The sequence below is a fragment of the Diadema setosum genome, chromosome 17 (genome assembly GCF_964275005.1).
Source record: "Diadema setosum chromosome 17, eeDiaSeto1, whole genome shotgun sequence".
Lineage (NCBI taxonomy): Eukaryota > Metazoa > Echinodermata > Echinoidea > Diadematoida > Diadematidae > Diadema > Diadema setosum.
In genome coordinates this window covers 9,568,237-9,580,484 of record NC_092701.1, presented here as the reverse complement: position 1 = coordinate 9,580,484, position 12,248 = coordinate 9,568,237, and positions in this window count along the sequence as shown.

The following is a 12,248-nucleotide window of genomic DNA, read 5'->3' as shown; positions in this document are numbered from 1 at the left end:
TTATCATAGAGTTTTCTCACTTGCAGAGTTATGTAAGTTGAATATTGTTACATACTGAGTGTCACTAAGAATGCGTTCGATTGCACGGTGAAATGATGATGATGATGATGATGTTGATGATGATGATGATGATGATGACGACGACGACGATCAAGATCACGATGATGATGATGATGATGATGACGATGAAGAAGATGAAAAAAGGTGGGTCCCACCTTTGTTTCTGGATATCTCAGCCATTATTGATGTTCAAAATCGATTTTCATCAAATAAACTTTGAATTCTTCTCAGAATTGTATGTTCTCTAATATTTCATCTAAGTGGTTTCTAATCTCGAAAAAAAAAATAAAATCTGAATTCCCATCTCAAACGAAATTATACCATCCCTTTAAACTTACTAAAAGCGATGGCTATCGATCTAAACATCTCTGACGCATGCACTTTCGTGTTACAGTCGTGAAACTTTTCCTGCTAAATCGAAATATAGGCTCAGTGCTGCTCACGTTACTTCGTCAATAATTTCAACAAAATGCACTATCTTTAATTATTACCTATACGAGATAGTTTTGCGAGGCAATTACAGTTGTTATTTTGCAGGGTCGGGAGTTCAGCGGGCGATATTAGAGCATATTACGAGCATCCGGGGTTTTACATAGACAGTGGGATCCCGTTATAACGAAATCCTCGGGACCGGCAGTTATTCTTTCGTCATATCGGAATTTTGTTATAACCGAACAAATAAACGATAGAAATACATAGAGTGGACGACATTGCAGCTCAAATTTTTACTTCGTTATAACAAGAATTTTGTTATAACAAGAATTTTGTTATAACCGCGCGTTCGTTATAACGGGAGTGCACTGTAAAACAGGGAGGTGGGAAGAGAGATTCCACTCCTTCTCTTCCACTCCTTCTCTTCCCACCTCATGTAAACATTCGACCACGAAGAGAAAACATTCAAGGACGTCGCTGCGTGTCGATTACACGCACCGCAGAAGAACGCCGATAAATCAGCTCATACAAGGTCGACCACTTCCACTAGTTCCAGCAGCACGACGCGTCAAACAATCATAACTTGCACAGTGACCATCAGTTATTACAACTCTCCAAATTGAAACGAAGCAAAAATAAAGTGTAAAAGCGTTCAGATGTTTGAAGTTCGCCTGTTACAACTACATATGTATCTTTGAAGTTGGAGTTGAATGATATACATTGATGAACAATTTTTCAATTATTCGACATGTTGGTGATGATCTACAGGTAGTCAAATGTAGCTTGATCTATATCATAGTGTATAGCTGTATTCACATATTTTCTTAATTTACCTAGGGGATAGGTAATAATTATAATATTGACTGGCCTTAAGGGAGATACCAGATAAATATTGCCCGCACTGAAAGAATATTGCCCTCGTCTTCGACTCGGGCAATATTCTTTCAGTTTGGGCAATATTTTCTGGTATCTCCCTCGAGGCCAGTCAATATTATGTAATTATGACTAACGGCTGTCTCACGATTTAGATGATAATAACGGATGAGTGCATCGTCTGATCTACTGGATAGTGCCGGTTGACAGTTATACTGCATAAGTAACATTATTGAAATGCTGAAATGTTGAAATATACAGCGTGGGAATATCCATGGTGTGATCTTGAATGAATGGTAAGAGTCGGGGTGAACAGTGTGGAAAGGGGCTGATAAGTAATGTTTCTGAAAAAAGGCACTGGACAACCGTACCGAAGTGACGTCACAGCGTTTTGTTATAGCTTGAGTTGGAAATGTGAGCATGGTTTTGATAGCAACAACAGTGTTCACATTCGGGACAGGTGAGGTTTTGTTGTTGTTGTTGTTGTTGTTGTTGTTTGTTTGTTTGTTTGTTTGTTTGTTTGTTTGTTTTTTAAAGAACCAGTTCCCATAAGGATGACGACGAATGGATATGAGATCACATTTTGGTATTCTTTTAAGGAAGCTGAATGAAGTTGGAGAGTAGAAACGGGGTGGTGAATTGCATCTTTGAGTTAGAAAAAAAAGTTCTGGATTATAATAAAATTATTGTGAAAAAATCAGAGAAATGAAAGGAGGGCGCGAAGTCGGTAGCGCAGCTCACTTGGCAAAAAGCCTTATTAGGCCTTCGTAAAGACGAAGATAATTGCAGAAACAGAATTGTTGAGAACAAAATTCTGGAAAATTCTGAAACAGCGTCTGAAAAAGGGGGTAACTATACGCGTATCTACAGGGAATTTATAGATATAGAGAGATATATAGGTAGAGATAGAGATAGATATTAGATTGCACGTTGTAGATAGATAGATAGATAGATAGATAGATAGATAGATAGATAGATAGATAGATAGATAGATCGGTAGATAGATAGACAGACACTAAATAGATGGTATATAGATATATAGAAAGATGTATATGTAGCATGGATAGATAGATAGATAGATAGATATAGATAGATAGATAGATAGATAGATAGATAGATGGATGGATGGATGGATAGATAGATAGATAGATAGATAGATAGGAGTTACAAAAATTTACTTCTTCCTCGACCCCGTTTCAAATACAGCAGTTTTTAAGAAGAGGGAATACAATAATTATACAGTGCTCATTTAGCAGTAGCAGCTGGTACTGGTTAAAAAAAAAATAACAACTAAATAGACAACTAATCAGCTGTATTTCAAATGCTACTATGATACGTGCAAATGACATGTAATTAAACAAAACACGAGCGCACAGAGGGAGAGCTGAAGGAGAACATTTTCGATGTTTTTTGTGTTGTTGTTGTTGTTTTTTTTTTTTTTTTGGGACAGCGCCGCCCATCCTCGGATTGATAATGAGAAGGACTGTCCTGGCGTCAAACTCGTGAAGTCGCGCGTTTGACGTATGAAGCTCCGCGGTTAAACAACTGTCTTGAACTTTGGGGCGGCCTTTTCACCATTTTCAGGGTGGTGTGAATAGAGGCGTACATACTGGAGGCCGTCAGCGTAAAAACAAGGAAAAGTAGAAATTACGCCGTGCGTAATATATGTCCCCGCCGGAAGTAGCATTTTGTAGCAAAATGTACAATATAGGTCAAAAATCAAGGTCAAAGGTCAAAGAAGTCAAAGGTCAAAATTCTGTGTAGAAGTTTTGAAGCCCTCACCTAGTGCCATCACATAAAGCAAACGGAATCAAAATCGGGTTAGAAATGGCAAAGGAGTAGCATTTTGTAGCAAAATGTACAATATAGGTCAAAAATCAAGGTCAAAGGTCAAAGAAGTCAAAGGTCAAAATTCTGTGTAGAAGTTTTGAAGCCCTCACCTAGTGCCATCACATAAAGCAAACGGAATCAAAATCGGGTTAGAAATGGCAAAGGAGTAGCATTTTGTAGCAAAATGTACAATATAGGTCAAAAATCAAGGTCAAAGGTCAAAGAAGTCAAAGGTCAAAATTCTGTGTAGAAGTTTTGAAGCCCTCACCTAGTGCCATCACATAAAGCAAACGGAATCGAAATCGGGTTAGAAATGGCGAAGGAGTAGCATTTTGTAGCAAAATGTACAATATACACTGTAGGTCAAAGGTCAAGGTCAAAGGTCACAACTGAAATTCTGTGTAGAAGTTTCAAAGCTCCCATGTAGTGCTCTCATATAAAGCAAACAGAATAAAAATTGGCTCATAAATGACAGAGAAGTAGCAAATTGAACATTTGATCACACACGGACACACACACGGACAGACGGACACACACACGGACACACAGACACACACACGTACGGAGCCCGTTTCATAGTCCCCTGCACGAACTCGTTCGGCGGGGACAAAAAATAAGAAGGAATGCATACCTTAGTACAAAAATCAACCAAGCTACGTGGTGGGATCGTACGCTCGTCAGAAAAGAGCTGTCAAACACGTTCTCTGTTTTTCTTCCTTTCTATCACACATACAAACACACACACACACACACACATGCAAAATACATTAATCTGGCTTTCCAATTAGTTTAACTAGGCAATCTTCGTTCCACTGTATGCTGTCTGTTACCTAAAGAAAATTCTCCATGTAACATTTAATATTCCTGTATAGATCTGTTGTATTTTGTTTGTATACTAGTCACAATAAAACTATAGGAGCATTATTAATAGTTACATTTTTTTTTATTTGCTCTGAATTGGTGCCTCCAGCTAACACACGGCAACTATCATTATTGACCCCAAGAAAAAAGAAATCTTTGTAATTCAATGTAGGACATACATGTACCTATAGTGAGGACAAAAAAAAATGCAACTTGACAACTACCTTTCGTGTGTCACTGACTTTTATTATTTTATAAAATCAAATCTTTACTGACATTTATAGATAATTAATATAAAATATGAAAGTGTATCACAATAACTGGTGTAAAAATATACCATTATTATCTTCTAACATTCATGTCAACATTTACCGGACATGTCTATAAAAAGGATATTCATAACTTTATGTGCCAGGAAAAAAAAATACATGTTTCAAAATCTACACCATATTAAAATCAGTACTAGAAATTTTCTGTAAGAGTGCATTAAGGCAATCACACAAACAAGACTTAAAGTAACATACTTTCAATAACTTTCTCAACATCATATGGAACGAGAAACATGGAATGCTTATGTATCCTATTGTGAACTTACATTTCTGACTTCAACAAAAAATTGAATGCAGTTTCCACAAAAAGGCGAGAAGAATTTTACAAGTCCTGTCCAAGTCATATATCAATTCCATCAGTCGAGATTGTGATTAACAGTGACAATTAAAGATTCAGAACCCACTTGTAGCATTAAGTGATAATAACAAACTCCTAAAAAGCTGATTTCGGCCCCATGTGCATCATTAAAAAAGTGACTGATAATCTAATTCATTTGACCACTTGAAAAATCTTTGCCCTTCCATGTCAACTTGTCCTATTATTCCCTTTGCCAATGTTGTGTGCAGATTCGACAACCCAGTTTCAAAAAGATAAGGTGTAGAAAGGTGGTGGCTCGACAAGGAGGAAGTCAAATTAGCCACAAATAATAATAATAATAATAATAATAATAAAAATAATAATAATAATAATAATAATCATAATAATAATAATGATAATGGTAATAATAATAATAATAATAATAATAATAATAATAATAACAATAATAATAACAATAATAACAACAATAATAATAATAATAATAATAATAATCAAAATCTTAATAATAATAATAACAATAATAATAATAATCATAATCATAATCATAATAATAATGATAATAACAATAATAATAATAATAATAATAACAACAATAATAATAATAATAATGAATAAATAATGAATTATAATAATAAAGTTAACTTTGCATGATTGGAATCTAATGGGAATGGAGAATAAACTTATGTTCAAGTTGCATGCATGATGTAGTATCAGCACAGTTTTTCTAATTGGTTCTGGAAATATACCTGGTACTTTGAAGTCACAGAAATTTGACATGATCAGGATTGACAGAGAGCCAACTGTACTGTATCGACAGGCAGCAAAACTTTGGTCGTCATGACAACCGTCTCCAGTACCACATGAATACACCGACATCATCTCACATCATCTCCCTAATGAATACATCTACATGTATTTATATAGAAAAGATCATTCACAGCTGACAAGGATCATCCCACAAGTCTTGTTTGTAGAGAAACAGGAGCAAGCCAACTATCCAAGCTGCAGAAACATTTCATTCTCGGCATTCATCTGACCATCACTTCGATAGACCAACGATGCTGTCATAACATAAACATGATTATAAAGTATAGTGTTTTTTTACAGATGAAAGAGAATACATTGTCAGTATTGATATGTGCGTATAACATGTATTGTGATATCACACGGGATTCATACATTGCTCCTTACAATTCAAGAGCAATCATTCATTTTGAAGGTTCATTAATCTGAAAATGAAAAAAAAAGATTTGTTAATTTGAACATGAACAAATGTGTATTCATGAACCTTCCAAATTAAGAACCTTAATTCATTTTTGGATCAACCAAACTTTGGAATAACAAACCTTTTTTTCCCATTTTCAGATTAATGAACCTTTAGAATAACAAACCTTCAGAATAATGAACTGTAACTGCAAAACATACGGTTCCATTCAGCTCACAAGGCACATGGATGAATTAAATTTTGAATAGAATTGCTAGATATGAGAAAAACTAGATTAAGGACTTGTTTTTAGATGTGAGTGGACAAGGGTTATATAATGTACAAGGCACTGCCAGAAAGACATGTTTACATTAATCACCAAGCTATATTTAATATGTGACAATACAGAGTAAGATAATTGTGTTTGGACTTGTGTAGCCATGGTTGAGCAAGGCACTACCTAGAAGGCACGTTCACATTTATCACCAACGTAATTACAAACATATCTATTTCATTGCTGGATTTCTCAAAATTAGTGTGCCTTATGTTATGCCACAAAGGAGAATACAGAGAAACACAATATATTACACACAATTAAGATAGGATATCAAATGTTGTGAAGCAGAAGGACCTTAGCTTGTGGAGTTGCTCCCTTCTGCATTCCAAACAACACTGCATGAATCTGATCAACATTTCATTCTTCTTTCACACACAATAGTACAATGTGCTTGGAGAACTTTCAGCCTGAATCAATTTGAATCCATATTATGTACCTAGTCTCAGTCATATTACAGTTTTTTTCTCAGCAGGGGGAATAGACAGCCTCTATTGTCATAATTATAATCCTCTCTATGATTCAGAACTATGACATATTCATCACCATGAAAGACACACATTTTGATCTAAATTTTGATATATCAGTGTAAATTCATTGAAGTACTCACAATCTCAAACACACACACATAAAATATACATGTATACGGTATCATACATGTATAGATCTACATGGATAAAACAAAACCACTGCATTTAAAATCAATAGGATTTACATCTTTTTTCCCCTGTTCTTTTGTTTTTTTGGGAAAAAAATAATTTGTAAGTTAAACATTAAGTTTGTTGAAAGTTAATTCTTAATCACTTGAGTCATCTTATCAAATTAATTCACAGAGGAACAAGAACGTCTCAAGTCAGCCTTATCATGTACCACCAACAGCCATTTCAAATGCAACTATATTTCTGTCTCCCCATTTCATACTGCATTCTCTTTAAACCATTTCATTTTATTGTTTTAATCTACTTTATTCTTTGAAATGAGGTTACTTTACTTTAGATTATGTTCCAGTTATTCGACAATAGTTTTCTTTGCTCAGTGGAAACAGCATCAATTGAGACCTAAAAATAAACAGTGATGTCATACCCTTGAGGAAATGTATCAGCATGCTATGCTAAATGTTACTTTATGACTCGCTCATTGATTGGCCGCAAGACATAATGTCAGCTGTCTGTGTGGATTTGTGTATGTGGATGTGGATCTGTGTTGATAAACATTGCTGGGAATTCAGTACTAAAAAAAAAAAATAAAATAACAAAACAAAACACTGCCCTCTGTGGTGATAAACTGCCAATGTAAGATACACCATGTTCACTGCAAATGCAGTTTAATTTCAACTGATATGAATAGGTCTGAATTTAAAAATCTTTCACTGTTATGTGTGTTTTTATGACTTAGTATCATGTGAATGCAATGAACTGCTCCTTGTCCTGCCAAAATGTGCACCAAATCTAATTCTAAATGATACTTCCATGAACTTTCACTTTCATATGCCATTAGAGGAAAAGTATTAGGAGCAACTGGAATCTTGGTTGTTTTTTGTTTAGTTTTGTTCTCAGCTTTTAGAGTAGGTTTTATGGAAAAAAGAAACATCAATATACATTAACATGCTTTTGCTTGAAAGGGAGATCCTTATCTTTTGGAAGGACATGAAGAGCCTATGATGTCTAAACTCTTCCAGAAACAGTGTGATAAAGCGATTACGAGATTTGTGAGGAGGTCCCAAGATCTTATGAATAAGTTCCCTGGCAAAGGGTGAGGGCTGTAATCTCAAACATTGTATACAACAACACTGAGCTGGTGAAATGTTGTACTACGTTTTTGGTGAAATCACTACTTTCTTCAAGAGAATGCTGGAGATCTGAGTTATCATTTCTGGTCAATACAAGACTTTCCTAGTGATTAAATCTCTCTCTTTCCTTTGCACATGCAACAATCACCACATTTGTACAAAGTGTGCAAAATAACATTCATAGCAGGCTACACAGTGTTTCTATGTACACTACAAATGATGAAATGATATATGTCTATCTAAATGAGAAAAAGCTGTGGAAAAATATCTCATTAACAAAGTCTTATACAATGTGCCTACACCAAGAAACCACTACATTATGCCATTTCAATGATAGAAGAATCACAAAAACTTAGATCTTCTGAGTAAGCATTATCAATCATCCATCAAAAAGAATTGCACAAAATGTTTAATATTTTGTGTAACAACTACATTTCTGTAAGTGTAAAATACTAATGCAAATGTGTACAAGTGTGTTTGTGAAATGTGTTTACAAATATAGCGTACCTGTGAATAATTACAAGTTTTCTCAAATATTAACCCGTTGAGGACGGTTTGATTTTGCTACAACACGCATTTCCCATAGACACCTGCCCGAGTATACTCGGGACTCGTCCTCAACGGATTAAGGTAACCCACTAAAAAATACTGATTCTGTAATACTATATGTACAGTACATACATTGTATTCCCAACAGTTTCACTATCTTTAATGTACAAAAAAACTCACACAAAAACTATGCACCAGATTATGGATATATTGATAATAATACCTCAAGACACAATCTGTACATTGACCATAACATCCTCTCACACACCTGTCTGTACAAAATCTAATGCTTTCAAGATATTTTGATATCATGAAGGCTAAAGTTCTGAAGTTACTGTCAATCTTTGGTGACTAAGCTTTTGCGTGATGACCTTAACTCATTGAGGATGAGTCCTGAGCATACTCGGATATGCATGTTGCAGCAAAATCAGTCTGTCCTCAATGGGTTAACATGCAAAAAAAAAAAAAACCACACATTCGTGTACACAACAATATCTGAGAATTTTGCTGTCATTATCAATAGATCTAAGAAGACATATCACCATGGTAACAAGCAATTTATAAAATGGCTCATTACATTATGTCCTGTTTATGAGAAATATTGAGCCAAATTTATCTGATCTCTCACAGACTTTCACATTCTTTTACTCGTTGAGGACAGTTTGATTTTACTACAACACGCATTTCCCATAGACGCTTGACCCAAGTATACTCAGGACTGGTCCTCAAAGGGTTAAGCATTTGGTGTTCATTCAAACCCTAGTTCTTAATAGTTTCATATCTACTCTGCATATGAGATGCTGGTACACTCATAACCTGCAAAGTTCTATTAAAGACACTCTTCTGCAAATAGCAATGTTTAAAACAATAACATCAGAAACCCAGGGATTTGCCTATGCTGCTCCCAAACTGTGGAATATCTTACCATAAGACAGCAGAAAACCTGCAACTGGAGTAAAAGATGTAGTCTTTAAATCAAGACTCTTAAAACAATTTTTTGTCCATTTTTTCATAATCATTTACGAACATATCAGGAGCTCTTGTAGTGCAGAAGAATTTTGCACACAGGTTCTACACTTTACAAACTGATAGCAGTAGTAGTAGTAGTAGTAGTTGTAGTCATAGTAGTAGCATGTGGGTCCATGCAGATCAGATTTATCAACATCGTTGAACAGTGCCTTTAACACTGAGGAGAGCATTGGAGTTCTCATCTATGAGACATTGCAACTTAGATGGGATGAGATGGGTTAAAATGTAGGCCTACCTCTGTGATTTTTTTCAAACATAATCATACATATAATCACAATTTCTCAAACTTAGAATACTGCCTTTAATACAGAGAGGAGGTTCTGACTAGTCAAGAAGGTCATGGGTGTGTTGCCATAGATACGGAATTCCTGGACTTATGTCCATCATGTGTGGTGTTTCCAGTAGTTCCCCTACCAGGCTGACACCGGGTCTACGGTGTTGTTCTGAATATGGAAACAAGTTAGATTTTTTTTTTTTTTAATGTGCATTCAAACAATTCTGAAAAACAAGGTAAAACAAAACAAAAAATCCTATAGGATTTATTCAAGTCTCTCAATCTGCATTATACTCGGCATTTAGATATGATTATTCAAAAGTTCATACTATTAAACTTTTCAAACTCTAAATTTCCAGGTTGATTTGACAGAACATATTCCATGCCCGAAATCTGCTTGCATATTGCTAGAACAAGTGTTTTAAGTTTTTAAGGTTTTAAAAGGGTTTCAAGTCTCGCACAACTTTTGACATCATTTTTGCGAAAATCGCGCATACCGTTACGATGCTGCACGTCCTTTTACACATGCCTGTCAGACCGAAAATGGCTCAAAAACGTGATTTTGTGTACAAAGTCTATGCAAAGGAGCTTTCTCACCTTATTCATAAAGATATGAATATTTTCACTTTCATAGGCTAAAATCAATTAATTTCAGCACGATTATGCTTGAAATAGGTTCTGTCATAAATTTCGTGAAAAAAAATGATAACACAAAAGGTCAAAAAACAAAGAAATACATAACAAATTCATAAAACAATAATACATGAAAAATTAATAAAACAATAAAATACATAAGAAATTTATTTTGATACGAGATTTTTTTTTCAAGCACATTGTTAGGAATGCTACAAAGAATGTTATCACCAAAAATTACGATTCTAGGAGCTTTACTTTCTGTTTTAGAGCAAAATGTATGATTTTATGCATATATTAGCATAATTAATATAATGAAAATTTCCATTTCTTTTTTTATAGTTTGGTAGATTACGCCAAAGGTAATGCTTGTGCCAATTTTCATGGCGATTGCGCAATCGACGACCGAGATCTCGGGGGGGGGGGGGGGTGAATCAACCATCCCCCAGGCCACAGAACACCCCAAAAAGCCCGGCCTGGTTAGGGTTAAACACTGGGAAATTTGATGATTTGACCGACAAATTAAGAAAGTTAAAAATGAGAGAAAAAAAATATTAACATAGAATTGTCAATATTCTTTAATTTCAGGGAACTTCTTGTTACGTTTTAAACACACATGCACTTTGATTAAAAAAAGGAGCAATGCAACACTTTCCCCCAAACTTTGGAATAAATGAACAGCAGCCACTTTTTTCAACAGCAATTTCACACAGCAAAGAAGCATTTTATAATGAAATTCAAAAGTTATAATTCTTGTCAATAACACAATACAATGTGTAAGGTTACAAGCAGTCATGTACAGTATGTATAAATATTACTAAATTTGCACACAAAAAAAAAGCATTACCATTTAAAAATCTGATTTAATATACCATAGTGTTTGGTAATCTTCACATCTGTAAGTACTGCAATACAAATATATTCCTTGTTGCTTATATTCTGATTAATAAAATATAGACTTCAATATAATTATGAGGTATAGTGCGGGTTGACAGAGAAAAAAAGCATGCACAAATAGCAAACATACCAGACATTGTATACACAATTGGAGTATTCATGAGCTGGTTATGGAGCAGGATTATATGAGATTCTTTCAAGATCGACAAACCACCATTTATGCACTAAAATACAGAGAAAATGGACAATGTCACTGGAGCAGTTTATGAACATCACCAGTGCCGGCTTGAAAGATGCTTTCACATCCAGTTGCCATGGTGATGGATGCAATTCTGTATGTCAGTGAAAGAAGTCAGATCGGCCTGTGGCTGGGGAAGGCAGTGGTCTGCTGCAAATGCTCTGTTTTTTTTTTTTGAAGTCGGTACTCACAGATTCCTGGTCTGTACAGAGTCATTGTAGTCCATACACAGGAGATACGAGGCGCATATTAAGTGGGTCCTTCCAGAATAAATCAAACTGCTGTTGAAGCACAATTTATTTGTGTCTGGACGCAGAGTGCGGGTGATCGTGAGTAAGGACTGCAAGGTGTATCCCCCCCCAAAAAAAAATAAAATAAATAAATAAAAATAAATAAATAAATAAATGATAAATAAATAAATAAATGAATTTACAAAGGCCCCAAAGAAAATGCAGAATGGGAATGAGACTGTAAAACTACAACATCATATATTTCATGTTTCATGCTTCAGTTTGTCATGTGAAATAACCCTGTTGCATTACAACAGCAAAGGCAGTGATGGTTTCATTATGCATTAGTATCAATTTTTCCCTCATT